Consider the following 16,385-nt stretch of genomic DNA (forward strand, 5'->3'; position numbering starts at 1 on the left):
ATAGAACAAATAACGCCTCCCTCATAGGAAATGTTTACGATGATTGGAAGGCGCTTAATTAGCTGATCAGTACATTGGGTGGAACGATGAGCTCCTCCATATCTTCTGTCAAAAGGAGAGTGGTGTTGCTTCCCACAGAGACTCCAACCACCACAATCCCTCTTCTGTTTTTTTCTCAGGTTTCTGCAAGTAAAAATATTTTTTCCAGTTTTCACCATTAGACAGTTGAATACCGAAAAATGACAGTATTTCTCATTTGTCAATATTTCCTGGGACAGCACGGAAGAAATGACACTTTAATATAATCTAAAGTAATCAGTGTACATCTTGTATAACAATGTGAGTTTGCTTTGCCCTTGAAACAACTCAACACACAACCATAACATCAACACCACCTCCTTTAAACAGCTGCAGTAATAATTTACCTCACAATATTCAGATGTTTAATTTCTGTAAGCTGCAAGAGGGCAAGTTCTGCCAGCGCTGCCTCTCTCCACAGCGCCACCTCGTGGTGCTTTCCCTCTTCGTCTAAGATCAGTTCACCAACAGGAACTGGCCCATCTCTAGTGGCTTGCATCCGGGTTGAAATTAGCTATGAAAAACATAGTGTTAAATAATGCTGGAAAAATACACTATACACATACAGGGACTAATTTTGTGGTACCACTTTAAAACAACTACGTTTATAAAGGGTTTATAAATGGTTTACAATTAGTTTATTAATGGTTACTAATTAGGTTGTAAATGTCTTAAAAATAATGAATAATCAGTTATAACACATATGTAGAAAGGGCAAAAAAAAATATTGTTTGCCAAATAGTGAACCCTCAGCCATCTATATTGTTGCCCTTTCTATATATGTCTTATAACTGATTAAGGCATTTACAACCTAATTAGTAACCATTAATAAACTAATTATAAACCATTTATAACCCTTTATAAAGGTAGTCTTATTTTAATGTGGTACCAATTTTGTTTTGTGGAAGAATGTATTTAATTTACCCTTAACCATTTTATACACAGTCAAGTCAGAATATTATGACCAGCTCCATACACCATACACCTATGACCATACACTCACTGAGCATCTTTTTAGCTCCGCTGATCATAAAGGACACTCTGTAGTTCTGTATCTGTTTCTCTGTATACTTTATTATTATTCTTACTCTTTCACTCTTCCTCAATACTCAGAACCCCACAGTGTAGACCCCCCACAGAGCAGCTATTATTATTTGCGTGGTGGGTGGTTATTTTCAGCACTGCAGGGATTAGCATGGTGGTGTGTATGAGGTGTTAGTGTGTGTTGTGCTGATATGAGTGGATGCTATAATAGCTAATCTGTATTGTATTAAAGTACAGAAGTCCTGGGTGAAAGGAGGATAATAATGAAGGCAGAGAAACAGATACAGGATTTCAGTCTGTAATTATAGAAGATCTAAAGTAGATCTATAAAAATAGTAAGTGTAGAAATAAGGAGGTGGTTGTGAATTGAGGTGTTGTAAATTGAGGTGTTGTAAATTGACTGTGTGTATTATTTGGGCTACTTTTTTGCAGGTAACAAGTAATGCATTGGACACTAAAATTGTAGAGTGAAAAACGATATTGTGATTCTCCAGCATCTGTGTTACTGGAGAGGATAAATACTTCTAAACAAGTAAATACCAGGAATAATGGATTTATTGGTGTCAGTTTCACAGAATTTAACAACTAATATTCTTCACAGCAGGTTTACCCTATTCACTTGATAATAGCAGCATCATGTGGAGTAATGAAGCAGTAACTTTAGTAATATGGTGTCAAAACTAGGACAAAAGTTTTGAGAAATGAAAGTATAATCCATAACCACAGAATGTAAATTAAAAAACAAAATGACTATTATTGATATAAAAAATAAATCATGTCTGTAACCCGAATATTTAATATTAAACGGAGAGTTTAATATTCCGTTTTGTGTTTTAGATTCATAAGAAATGTGTTTGCGCTTTCAGTATTTTTTTGCTCAGTTTTGTTTTCTTAGCTACGCTTTTGGACTGGTTGAGACCCTGTTTTAACAGGTAGGTGGGGACTAGTCAGTTATTGGCATCTGGAAATAAGCCCCGCCCACTAAGGTCAATCCACTTGCTCACAGCAGCACAACCCATGATTTATGATTTGTGGGAAATGGCGAACCATCAAAGTGCGGGGCTCGCGGACCGGTTCAGAACTAAAGCTTTACCACTGCAGGGCAAGGAGGTTTTAAACGCCATGCCGCTGCTGTGTTTCTGGCTTTTTCTGACCCATTAGCTTAATGCTCGCAGCGACCAGGTCTTACAGTGGCACTAAGGACTCAGTAGCAGAGCCCGCTAGCCTTCGGGCAGATCCCGCTACTCCCTCCCGCTGAGCGGCTCTGTGTCCCCAGGTACGGAGAGATTAAACGTGCAGAACCGGTTCAGTTAGTAAGCGCTCCGTGTGGATAAAACACCTCAGCGAGAGCCAGTAAAGAAGAGTGTGCGCAGTAGCAGCAGCAAGAGCCAAATAAGTAAAGAAGAGCTATCGCAGTAGCAGCGCAGAGAAAGCCACAGATAGTAAAGCAGCGAGAGTGCACAGTAGCAGCACAGAGAAAGCCACAGATAGTAAAGCAGCGAGAGTGCACAGTAGCAGCACAGAGAAAGCCACAGATAGTAAAGCAGCGAGAGTGCACATTAGCAATGCAAAGAAAGCCACAGATAGAATAAATCTGCTCTGGGAAGTCATTGATTCTGACCCACCTGAAGATGAAGGCAGGGGAGAAAAAATAAAAAAATTCCCGCACCGACCGCGCCGTCTGCGTCCTTAATAAAAACTTTTAAGAACCAGGGAATGGCGAATAGTTTTATACAGTGCATGTGATAATGTGGTTTACAAATCAGACATTAAAGATAATGAACGTCTAGCATAAACTATTATTTATATCATCTCATTGCTGTGTGCATCTGTAACAAAACATTTATAGGAACTATTAAAATAAAGAAATAGATTTGTGAGCCTGTACATACATAAGTGTAAATCATCCGATACAGTGTTGGACGAAATTTATATCACACTATCATTTGTTTTGTTACAAACAGTATAAAAGCTACTGCCTGTGGCTAAATGGTGGAATGCCAATACTTTTGTTCCTGTAACACAGAACATGCTGATAGGAGTAAGTTTTAACAGTCTACATTCTTTTCTGGTACAACAGCACAACAATAAAGTGTTAAACTACGGCACTGTAGTTATTAGTAGTGATGGGTCAGACTCTTAGCCGGCTCTTTCAAATAAACGACAAGCGCTGACTCCAGAGAGTGAGCCAATATATATATATAAATATAAACGTATAAATTAAAGTTTTACGATGATACATATAAACCACAGTAGAAGACAGCATAAAATACACATTAAGGAAGAAAACTAATGATAGAAATAGAGAAATACTAACAAGAGGCAACAGTGAAAGCTCCTCATAAACTCTTACAGTTTTTAGGCATTTCTTATTCTTAGCAATCTCTAAAGGTTTTCAAAAGTAGAATAAAGTCCAGTAAGAAGATATCAAATCAAGTATTTACAATGATGACCGGACTCAGCCCAGTGTCTTTTTGAACGTAGGACCAGGTCTGGGCCTTATTCGGTTTCTGACTGTGCTGGAAGCTAGTGCTCCGTTCTTTGGAGAAGGGATTTAATCCAGCAGATTTACGCCAGCAGTTTCAGGTCAGTGGCATTCTGCTCATTCGTTGATACTTGCTTTTGTTTTCTTAGCGATTGTTATACTGGAGAAAAAGTTAAACAGCACAAATATGTTCTCTATACAAAACCTAGAATGTATTTTGTTTAATTACTGTGGAATGTTTATTTTCTCAATGATCTGAATTTAAATCAGCTCAGTTTATTTCAGGCCAGGCTCAGTTATTAATTTAATCCCTGAAAATGTGTTATTTCCAAAGATTACTGAACATGTTTATCTCTGTAAAACACTAGAGGAGTTCTTTCAATCTATTAGTGTTCCAACACTACAAAGCTGTACAGCTCAGTACATCACAGTCAAAATAGCTCAATTAGGCCAAAGGGTCTGAAACTGAGCTCAATCAGTCATTATGTTCATCCCTGACAAAGCTTTTATTTCCAATCATAACTACAGTTGTAATGTCTAATGTGTGTTCCTAATAATACATAAAACTCAATTAAATTTCACATAGTTACGATGGTATAAGAAAGGCTGGGCACCCCTGATATTTTTTAAGATTTTACTTTATAAATGATTGGTTGTATAGACAAGTTTCAGTTAAATACATTATATTCATATATGTTTTTGGCCTATAGAAGTAGTGACATAAGAAATATTCAGTGTGTGGTGTCTAATACATTTTGTCCAAAGTAAATCCAGTATGAGAGGTGCCACTTTTTATGGGTAAAAGATGTTTTTCTTTAGTCCCGTCATCTTTATTTTTGTCAGTGGTGTGCAGTGAGGCCCTTCTAACCCTTCAGGGGTGACAATAGGTGCATGCAAATCATTACATAATATTTAATAAGCATATATTTTATAAATTAACTAAAATAAAAAGCAACTAATTTAAACTGACAGTAACTGACAGTGGTTCTAAACAATCAAAGCTTTTTAAAATGGCTTCTGCCCCCCTGTGTCTGCATGGCCCTTCAGCTGGTTTTGAGAAGGGTGTAGTAATGAGTCTGTTACACACACACACACACACACACACACAGATAGATATATATATATAATAAAACAGTGGCTGTGAAAAAACTCAATCAGAGATGGAGAAGGAAACACTGTAAGGAACTAGGATTCAAATATAAAATGTCTAACATTTTAATATTATTCATTTGTGTGAAACCAAAGTGATTATTATGTTGTATTTTGTTTATGTTTAATTATTGTATTTAAGTATAAAGAAAGTTACTTTAGATACCAGTTTTTGTGAAACTAGGTGTCACAGTTTAGCCCATGTCTGTCTCCCTCATTTGGTCTCTTGTGCTCCTGCCCCTCTGTTTACCTGTCATGTGTTCCCTGCCATGTGCTTGTGTTGTGTTTTTGTACCTGTTTCCGCCCTAGCCCCACCCTAGTCCCGCCCTAACCATTAGTGTTCTCACCTGTGTCTTGTTTGTAACCCTGCCCCCTCGTTATCCAAGCCCAGGTGTTCCTCACTCTCCTCATTTATTTAAGCCCCTCTGTTTGAGCGTTCAGGGTTGAGTCTTTTGTTTCCTTGTCCTCTGTATGTAAGTGGTCCAAGTTTGTTCAGGTTGTAATCTTTGTGTTCTCAGGTTATTTTATGTTTAGAGTTATATTTTGAGTTTCATGTTTCCTCAGTTTTTCTAGTCTTTGTCTTAGTTAGATTTATATCCTTATCTTGTTTTTTTTTTGAGTTATTGCGTTACCCCTGTTTTGTTTTCTGTTTTTTTAATCTAGTTTGTTTAAATAAATAATATTGTGCACTTACTTCCATCCCTCCATCCTCATTTGTGACACTAGGAATGTTGCATATGAAATGTTATTTATATTTATTACATTGTTACTTTGTGATGCAAATCTTTATTATGTTACACATTTTCAGGATGTTTTTGGAATATTATATGTGAAAAGTTATAGTTTATCCTTTCAGGAATACTTTAAAAATATCGCTGACCATTAATATAGATGTTTCTGATAACTGCTCACTAGATGGAGACTCTGCTGTGTTGTTTTGTGTTTATATGAAGACACACCTGAAAACATTCTAAAATCTGACTAAACGATCTAAAAACCAGTCTAACCAGTTAATGTGATACACACCTCAGAAAGACCTTCAGTTTATGAAGAGACGCTGCGTTACGACACAGACGACTGATTTTACTGCAGAATCCAGAAATATAAAGGTAGGATTAATATTTGATTAACTTTAAATGATCTCATTCTTATAAAAATATATTCCTTCTTACACAGTGAGTTTGATCTTGCAGTCTTGTTGAAGTTTGTAGATTGAATTGTACTATGTTGTAAAAGAATCCCTGTGTGAAACAATAATGCCTCTGTTTTGGAGGAAGCTGATGTTTAGCTTTTTATTAGCCAGATTTTTATTAATCTCATTATTTCCATTAAACCTTAAAATAAGAAAGTGATTTTTGGGTTTAGGTGGAAATGCTTTATTGTTTCTTTGTTTGGCTGAAACAGTTCAGTGTCTGAAATTTAAATAGTCAAATACAGTCATGGCTAAAAGTGTTGGCACCCCTGAAAGGATTTCTTTTGAGAGTATTATAAATAGACACACAAAAAAAAACCAGAAAAACACCATGTAAAATATATATAACATTTCAAACAAAATATCAAAATCAGACCAAACTAAATTATTGGCACCCTCAAAATAATATTTGGTTGCACACCGTTTGAAAAAAAAAAACACTGAAATCAGTTGTTTCCTGTAACCATTAAGGAGCTTCTTCCACCTCTCAGCTGGAACTCTGGACTCTTCTTCTGTAATCTGCTCCAGAACTCTCGTATCTGAAGGGTTTCTTCTCCCAACAGCAGTTTTAAGATCAGGTTTAAGATCTCTTCACCGGAGTTCAGTATGATTTGGGTCTGGACTCAATGCTGGAAACTTCAGAACTCTCCAGCTCTTTGTTTTGATCCATCTCTGGGTGCTTTTTGAAGTATTTTTGGGGTCATTTTACCCTGTTTTCTGGGGGTTTATATGATATGTGGATTATGGCTGTAGTTCAGTGGAGTCTTTAGTGATTGATCTCAGAAAACTGGAATGCAGCTCAATGCTAGTGATTAGCCGGATCAGCAGTGAAGGTTGGAGGGTGGAAGCTGTTTTCAGAGCTGAGTTAGCGGCTGATGCTTGATAACAGATGGACGACACTGTGCTGGTTAGATTATTATATTTTATATATTTATATATATATATGAATATTATTAATAGGTTCTGGGGTTTGATATGTGTAATGTATGGGGGATTTTAGATTTACCTGAAGTTGAATAGTGTAATAAGGTCTCTGGGTGTAAGATGGATCATGAAGTGGGGAGGATCTAAAAATTGGATGCAACACAAACAATTTATTTACACAACATGGAAAGTCAAACTAAAAAATCTTAAAAAATGAAAAGAAAAGGATGGTGTAGGTTATTTGCATGCGCACTCTTTACACACCGGACTCAGACTCACTTTGGAGAAAATGTAAACACTGTAAACCCGGATAAGTTGATTGATCTTAAAGAGTTTGAGGCAAGTGATTGCCTACATTTTTTAAGTAATGCATACTACAGAAAATCTATTCATTTAGGTAAGTTCAGTCTAAATGCCTGTAAGAAACCTTTTGAGTTTAATTAATTTAAATCTAAAATAGTTATACTTAAAATACACTGTAGTGTAAACTGTTCTACCTGGTTATTTAAACTCAACTTTTTAAGTGTTTTTTTTACTTACATTTGTTGTGAAAGCTTAAAAAACATATCATGATCAATAAAGAAAATGTATATTTATTTTTCCTCCTTTTTATTTAAAATATTTAAATTTAGAAACAAGACAGTACTTTTAAGGAACCTACAACCTAGTCTTAAATCTGGCCAATTAAAAAAAAGTAAGTAAGTAAGAAATGTTGTTCAGAATTATTTTGTTCAACTTAATACATTCTCAACATGTTCTGTGGTAGCAATTATTGAATTCATAGGCGTAGGAACCGGGGGGGATGGGTGGGACATGTCCCACCCAATATTAGAAACAGGTGGATTTGTCCCCCCCAAAAATGATATCAGTTCGCTCAGGTCAGCTGTACTATTAATGAGGAGACAGACCGGACCAATCACGGAGCCGGTTCAGGTATTAAGTCACGCCTCTCAGTAGAAACAGCCAATCAGCTTGCTGGTTTTGCGGCGCGCGGAGCAGAGGCAGTTTGCTGTTGGGGAAGCCCCGCCCCCTCGCTGTGAGATTTAGCAGCGGGATCGGGACGCAGCCGCTTCAGCTGATTTTAAAACAGATATGGATATACGGAGATTTTTCTAAAAGAAAGGTAACGATAGGCTAACCACTTCAACTGTGATGATATGTTTCTGATAGCTGGTTAAAAATACACGTCTCTGAATCAGCACACAGTTTAAACCCACTGTGATTAATAAACTGCAGCTGTGTTAGTGTGTAAGCTTATCTTTGGAATTAGCTAGATTGGGAGTCAGGGTTAAAGGAAAAAAATAAAATATATATGTAATGTTTCCCTGTACCTGATCAGCTAATCACTTTAATTTTCAAACTGTTTATTCATTTAGGATTACAGGACTTACTTTGAGCTATAATGAACGAAAATTGATTTAACTAACTAGTTATCTAGAAGCTGGATGTAGATGATCGCCAGAATTTCGTACAGTACTTTAAGTTGGTAGTTTAAAGCAGTTACTTAACCCCGATCACTGCCCTAAACTAGTGTTTTCCACCTGATCAGCTAATAAACAGTCATTTACTGAGTTTACCTGTTAAAATCCTTTAGCCCCCTATGGAGCCTAAATTAATCATGTATATCCACCAGAGGAAGCTCTAGAATATGCAGAATATGCAGTAGAATATATAAGAACTGGGTTGAGAAACACTGCTGTAACGTGACTTCTGTTCATTTGTATTTCACAGTAAGACCACATATCCTGACGTTTATAAAAGTCTCTATGAAACGTAAAGTTACATTCTTTTACATAAAAGGACACCTTCTTAAGAAGAGCTCTCAGTAGAAAAAAATAAAAGTGCAGGAGAAAATGTAAATATACAACAGAATTGACATGCCAATACATAATAATAATAATAATAATAATAATAATAATAATAATAATAATAATAATAATAATAACAATAATAATAATCTGTTATATTATTTTAAATATTAGGTGATAACTCAGACATTGCTTGCATAATTGCCCGCTCCTACGCCCTTGATTGAATTAAACAAACAAAAAAATAACATTAATCTAGATATTTTGCAAAATACAATACATGCATTTTTTGGTAAAAACACACATTTAAAAATACAAATCACAAAGTGAAACAGCAGAACATTAACACTGTTAGCTAGTTAGTCTAGTTTGGATACTATCATGCTCAGAGTTATTCTCAAAAGCTGTTTAAACAATGATATAACACAAAAATCCACAAAAAATACATTGCATTTTCTAACTTAAGATAAGCCTCAACTGCAAAAAAGAAAAACGTCTCTTGAACATGGAAATCTTCTTACAAATTCCTAAATGTAAAAAGAGCTGAAGGCAGAAAATGGTGTCTTGGTTAATGGAGTCAACTGTAGGATGTCTGTAGATCTTCTCAGAAGAACAGAAAATAATAAAATAATAAAAATAAAATACAGAAAAAAACAAATCGTGTTGTTTGAAAGTAAAAGATTTTCTAGCACCTTCCACAGAACAAGTCCAATGAGAATCTGCTGGGGCGTGGTCTGAAATAAAGTAATAAAAAGTTTCTTCAACTTAAAAATACTAATGTTCTCAGTGATTCTCTCAAAATAGGAGACCAAACTAAAAGTGTTTAAGTTATGCAAAAAATGTTTTTTAAAGTAATTTTTATTCAAACTGTTCACACAGAAATAAATGATGGGTTATCAGGGTAAGAACAGCCACATATAAAGCAGAAGCCCCGCCCCCAAAGACTCCATTCTTTCTGACAGGGTAAATTATAACAACAAGACCACAGTTCTGTATTACTGTTTAAACTAGGTTACTTCAAACAGCCGTTACCCATAAGTATTATTATATTACTGATCATGTTCTATAATTGATACATGTCCATTTTTTTCTGTTCTTCAGGTTCTCCTGAGAAAAGTGAGCCCCTTTCCCTCCCAATCGGTGGAACCTCCCGGTGGGTTAAAACAACCCCTGAACTGGAGCGATTTGGGTCCCCAGCTTTATTAAAGACAGAAACAGGAGGTCTGTACACACACTCACCCTCACTCTCACAACTACACTCACAACTACACTCACAACTACACTCACACTCACAACTACACTCACACCACTACACTCACAACTACACTCACAACTAAACTCACACCACTACACTCACACTCACAACTACACTCACAACTACACTCACACTCACAACTACACTCACACTCACAACTACACTCACACCACTACACTCACACCACTACACTCACACTATTAAAGACACGAACAAGAGGTCTGTACACACACTCACCCTCACACTCACACCACTACACTCACTCTCACAACTACACTCACTCTCACAACTACACTCACACTCACAACTACACTCACACAACTGCACTCACAACTACACTCACACTCACAACTACACTCACACCACTACACTCACAACTACACTCTCACAACTACACTCACACTCACAACTACACACACACTCACAACTACACTCACACCACTACATTCACACTCACAACTACACTCACACTCACAACTACACTTACACTCACAACTACACTCACACCACTACACTCACAACTACACTCACACTCACAACTACACTTATACTGACACAGCTACACTCACACCACTACACTCACAACTACACACACTCACAACTACACTCACACTCACAACTACACTCACACCACTACACTCACAACTACACTCACAACTACACTCACAACTACACTCTCACAACTACACTCACACTCACAACTACACACACACACTCACAACTACACACACACACTCACAACTACACTCACACCACTACATTCACACTCACAACTACACTCACAACTACACTTACACTCACAACTACACTCACACCACTACACTCACACTGACACAGCTACACTCACACCACTACACTCACAACTACACACACTCACAACTACACTCACACCACTACACTCTCCCTCACACTCACAACTACACACACTCACAACTACACTCACACCACTACACTCACCCTCACACTCACAACTACACACACTCACAACTACACTCACACCACTACACTCTCCTTCACACTCACAACTACACACACTCACAACTACACTCACACCACTACACTCACACTGACACAGCTACACTCACACCACTACACTCACAACTACACACACTCACAACTACACTCACACCACTACACTCTCCCTCACACTCACAACTACACACACTCACAACTACACTCACACCACTACACTCACCCTCACACTCACAACTACACACACTCACAACTACACTCACCCTCACACTCACAACTACACACACTCACAACTACACACACTCACAACTACACTCACACCACTACACTCACCCTCACACTCACAACTACACTCACACCACTACACTCACACTGACACAACTACACTCACACCACTACACTCACAACTACACACACACTCACAACTACACTCACACCACCACACTCTCCCTCACACTCACAACTACACACACTCACAACTACACGCTCACACCACTACTCTCTCCCTCACGCTCACAACTACACACACTCACAACTACACTCACAACTACACTCACACTCACAACTACACTCACACAACTACACTCTCTAATGACCCCAGCGTTATTAAAGACAGTTCAGTACACACACTCACACTCACACAACTACATTCACACTTGACTTTGTTCTGATGTGAGTAAAATGTGCTCCAACAGACAGTTCCTCATTCTCAGCCCTGCTGACAGATTTTAAAAAAGGACAGAAGAAAAAGAAAGTAAATTCCAGCTGGTAGGTGTAATAGAAAGGAGAATTCACACCCATAAAAGAAGTGATTTCACTTTATTAAAAGCCGTGTGCTGTATCTCTTCACAGTTCTGGTTTTAGCTTCATGTATCTGAGCAGTAGATGGATCCGTGGACGTGAGGGCCAGTAGAGTTAGGATCCAAGCTCTTCTGTGCAGTGTACAGGTGATCCATCCATTATCCAGTAAGAGTTCTGCAGCTGTAAAAGCAGACAGTAGTAGATTCCACTTCTATGATGATAAATGGAAGTTTGAAATGTTGTTTACAGATATGGATCTGGAGCTAGTCGTAGCCTTTTCTCTCTCAGTGTTGATATATCAGAAGTAAGCATAATTAATGCAGAAATATCCCCAATTCTCCTAGAAACTTAAATCACAGAGGGGAGAGCTCGTCAAGTGCATATAGAGTTAAATAAATCTCTACATCTCCAATGAACCATCTCCCTGCTATCCCTTATACTCAATTTATTCTGTATTACTGCACTGCCTCATATCCACGGCTGCTTACTTTTACACTTTTGTATAGTTTATGTATTTAGATATTCATATATTCTTCTTTCAGCATTTTTTAATTTTATTTATATCTAATAAGGTATTGTTAATATTTCAAATCTTAGTTTAGAATATCTATAGTCATATATTTTTTTACTCTGCTTTCTTACTGTACCTCCCCTATTATTGCTGTTTGTTTCTACTGTGTTGTGTAACTGCTACTGGCTGCTAAATTCCCCTCGGGATCAATAAAAGTATCCATCCATCAGTTCAGAATTTGAGAAGATATAAAAGTCAGACTGCAGAAATGATCAGAGGGAAGATTCTGTAAATCAGAGTCTGTATATTTTATCAGGAGTCAGGAATCTGGATGTTCAGAGTTGACTTGAGTTTATTTACACAGAAATGTCTAAGAACAGCTGAGTAGATGAGAACCAGTCTGTCAGGTTCAGGAATCTTGAAGTTTAGAACATGACTGTTCCTATTCCTTCTCTCAGTCTGATTGACTGTGGTATTTAGGTTGTGTTGAAGTACTCGAGTCTCGAGACCAAAAATGGGCGGTCTCGGTCTCGTCTCGGACTCGACCTTGTTTGGAATCTTGTCTCGGTCTCGGGGTGAGGTGGACTCGGAGACTGTGGACGAGACCGGCCGAGTGCGAGTCCTCTGTATGAGGTGCAGCTCTGATAGGACAGGGAACACTCAGATATATATATGTGTGTGTGTGAATTTGTGTGTGTCTGAGTGCAGGAGGTGAGACGGGAGGGGGAGGGGTGACACCCTCAGATCAGACAGCAGTCATGAGCTAAACATCAAAATCTTCATACAAAACAACTAACTTAACTTTTATCATCTTAAAAAAATAATATACACCTGCAACAATTACAAATTACAGTTTAAACCCGATTTAAAAACGTTTTATACATATTAACTAGCTTTCTCACCCAAGATGAAGAAAAGCTATTTTTCACTGGAGTATTTAAATTCTGAACTTCCCCATCGAAATTTAATCCATTAGGGTTAAGAAATAAAAATAATATACAGCTTTCCATTTAGCCACAGATGTTCTCTTTAAAATCCATTTTTAATCAGCATGCTTTGTTTTTTAGGGATTAGTCACAGAGCGTGAGGACTTTTATGCTAAAAAGTGCTCAGAAATATATGCATCATCAAAGAAACTGCGTGTGAAATCTAAACAGGCCCTCCACTTTGATTGACATCCATATCGTCCAGTTATATAATTACACACACAAAAAAAATAGGCGCTTGCAAAAACTTCTCTCTCGACTGTTTGCGGGTTAAAATTACGTATTTTTACATATTCACTGTGTTTGGAAAGCATGGCGCTGCGCACGGTGCGTTCACTAGGAACTGCAGCTGCTGCTGTAAACAAACTTTTACACTTATCAGAAGATTAGCAGGAGCTGCTTGAGTGATTCTGTTTAGGAATTGTACATTAACTCTTCAGTGGAACATGCTCTTTTTTCACTGGCTCACTGGAGTTATACTCTTGTGAATCAAGAAGAAACATTCCTGACCTTAGTGACAAGCTAGCTACAATACTAATGTTACCGGTTAGAGTACTAAAGCTAGTGACGAGCTAGCTTACCTTATCAATGAGCTAGCTAACCCTAGTGATGAGCTAGCTAACCTTAGTGATGAGCTAGCTAACCTTAGTGATGAGCTAGCTAACCTTACCGATGAGCTAGCTAAAATACTAATGTTACCGGGGAGAGAACTAAAGGTAGTGATAAGCTAACTAATCTTAGTGATGAGCTAGCTAACCTTAGTGATGAGCTAGCTAACCTTAGTGAGGAGCTAGATAAAATACTAATGTTACCGGGGAGAGAACTAAAGCTAGTGATAAGCTAACTAATCTTAGTGATGAGCTAGCTAACCTTAGTGAGGAGCTAGATAAAATACTAATGTTACCGGGGAGAGAACTAAAGCTAGTGATAAGCTAACTAATCTTAGTGATGAGCTAGCTAACCTTAGTGAGGAGCTAGCTAAAATACTAGTGTTACCAGGGAGAGAACTAAAGCATGAGCTAGCTAACCTTAGGAATGAGCTGTTTGATGGCAAATTGTGATCATTTTATTTCACATTTTATGATAAAAATGAATAGAATTTGATTCAGCTGACTTTGTGTGGTGACTTCTGATTATGTTTTAGAAGAGACACAGACTAGTGTAATTTTGATGAACAGAGAAGATATTTTAATGTTTTTATTTTTATCTTAATCTGGTCTCAGTCTTGACTCAAACTCAAAAATCTTAGTCTTGACTCGGACTCAGCTCTAGCGGTCTTGACTACATTAGTTGTACCAGAGGATCAAGTACTTTATTTAAGCCGATTGATAATATTCTTTAAAACCTGGGAGTGCTAATCCTCCTTTGTCCTTACTTCGTTGCAATGTTGTAGATGAGACTCTAGGTTTCTTTCCATTTCAAACAAATCAGGATATGTGTCTGTCCCACTCCCTCCACTGACTCACAGGGATTTCTACCAGTGTATCTTAGAAAAGATATAACAGCCTGGGTAAAATATTCATTTTACAGCTTTCAATGTGAGAGCTTGACAAGTATTTTTTTTTTCCTTTTTAACCTCCTCAACACCCTGTCTCTTTTTATAGGGCTAATAAACCCATTTACATTAAAAGCCACTGCTTTTACACCGTAAAGCATAAATTACACATGACATTTTGTAAGGTCAATGTGAATTTGTGGATAATTACTAATTATTTAAATTTAATTTATTTTTATTATATGTCTACACAACTTTCTTAATGTTTGAACAATTACAAGAGATACTTTTATTGTTTTTATATTTATTTAAAATTGTCCTGTTAAAAAATATTTATCATTGGTCCATAAATTATATCTATCAGAAGCAGATTATATCTGCCCAATATAATTTATTTTACTCCAATGTTCAATACACAGATTATTGCATTATTAATATGATGGCATGTTGAATCAGAGTTTTCACAGTAATATATGTTTACAGAAATAGAGGGTCAGGTGGATGGGTGCTTGTGTTACAGAGTGAACAGGGTGGATTTAACACAAAACTGCTTCACAAGCCTCAGTGCTATGTAGTGTAAATGAAGCATCAGGCTGGAGAATTAACACAACAGTTCAGATATAATAAAGAAGACATTGTCTAGCTGTTTAATGAGTCTGAATTTGTATTTAAGTGGTAAATTAAATGATTTAGTGGCTACGGGGTTTGAACAGAACAGAAGTTTTGTGAATAAATAAATAAGGATCATTATTCTGAATACGGTTTATACAGGTCCTCAGATACACACTGATATTCCAATAAATGTGATTTTATTATTCTTTTCTGATCGAATAGTGAAAGTGTTAGCTAAAATAACTGCATTTATAATTATACTAATTATAATAAAACAATGATACATAAATGAGATGTATTTATATGTAAATGAGAGCTGTTCACTGAGACTGTGTAATGAACAGTAAATGATGATGAGCCTCCATAAATACAGTAAGTTAAATTTTTAAACCCTGTTCAGATCAGCTCAGAGGAGATCAGTTATACTGCTCTTCTTCTTCTTCTTCTTCTTCTGTTGAAGCAGTGAATTTACTCTGCAGTGATTTTTACAGAGCAGCAGGTGTTGTGAGGAATTGTGCTACCTTGCTGAACTGTGCTTCCTTAGTGTACATTTAAAGATAATAATATAAAAAGCAGCATATTAGAGCATTCTCCTGGCAGGAGTGTAGGTAGCATAACTGAATAGCCTAAATCACTGTATTGTTGTAAAGTTAAGATAAAAGAGGTGATTAGGACCCGTTTTTATTTAGTTTGTTTTTAAATGATTTTTATTATTTGTTTAATTGAGATTTACTTTCATGTGACCCTTAAATAAATAAGGACAGTGAGCTCAGGCTGTTTAATGCAGTCATGTAAAACAGAATCATCATGAAAACGTTATAAAATATGGGTCAGATCATGCGCAGTGCGGGGAGGAGCGCTTTTGGAGGGGTAGGAGAACTCGGCAGAACACTGGTCTGAAAACTGGGGGAGGTTTACAGCTGTGTGGGAGAAACTTCAGACTCATGAATATTCAAACATTCCATTCAGCCCTGTGATATGATTGGCTGACAATAGCCAAAAACGAACAATAACTCCGCCCACCCAGCGTCTATTCGCTGTGAGAGAGCAAGGGGCGGGGCTTACAGGAAGAC

General features: G+C 37.1%; 2 protein-coding genes across 4 annotated transcripts in view; one reads left to right on the top strand and one right to left on the bottom strand.

Annotated features, from left to right (window-relative positions):
- Nucleotides 1-16,385, top strand: part of LOC125801385 (zinc finger protein 239-like) — a 187,417-nt gene that overhangs the window by 95,288 nt on the left and 75,744 nt on the right. The window contains exon 1 of one of the 3 annotated variants that reach the window (XM_049478016.1): nt 9,788-9,901. The exons of 1 other annotated variant lie outside the window; for it this stretch is intronic. The gene's annotated coding sequence lies outside the window, so the exon portion shown is untranslated. Of the gene's footprint in view, nt 1-9,787; nt 9,902-11,609; nt 11,676-16,385 lie in introns of those variants that run through there. One more of the 3 variants, XM_049478018.1, reaches the window with a different exon arrangement.
- LOC125801268 (zinc finger protein 239-like) overlaps nt 1-16,385 on the bottom strand; it is a 305,512-nt gene that overhangs the window by 33,782 nt on the left and 255,345 nt on the right. The gene's annotated exons all lie outside the window — the stretch shown is intronic.

This window comes from Astyanax mexicanus, chromosome 4 (assembly GCF_023375975.1).
Source record: "Astyanax mexicanus isolate ESR-SI-001 chromosome 4, AstMex3_surface, whole genome shotgun sequence".
Classification (NCBI taxonomy): domain Eukaryota; kingdom Metazoa; phylum Chordata; class Actinopteri; order Characiformes; family Acestrorhamphidae; genus Astyanax; species Astyanax mexicanus.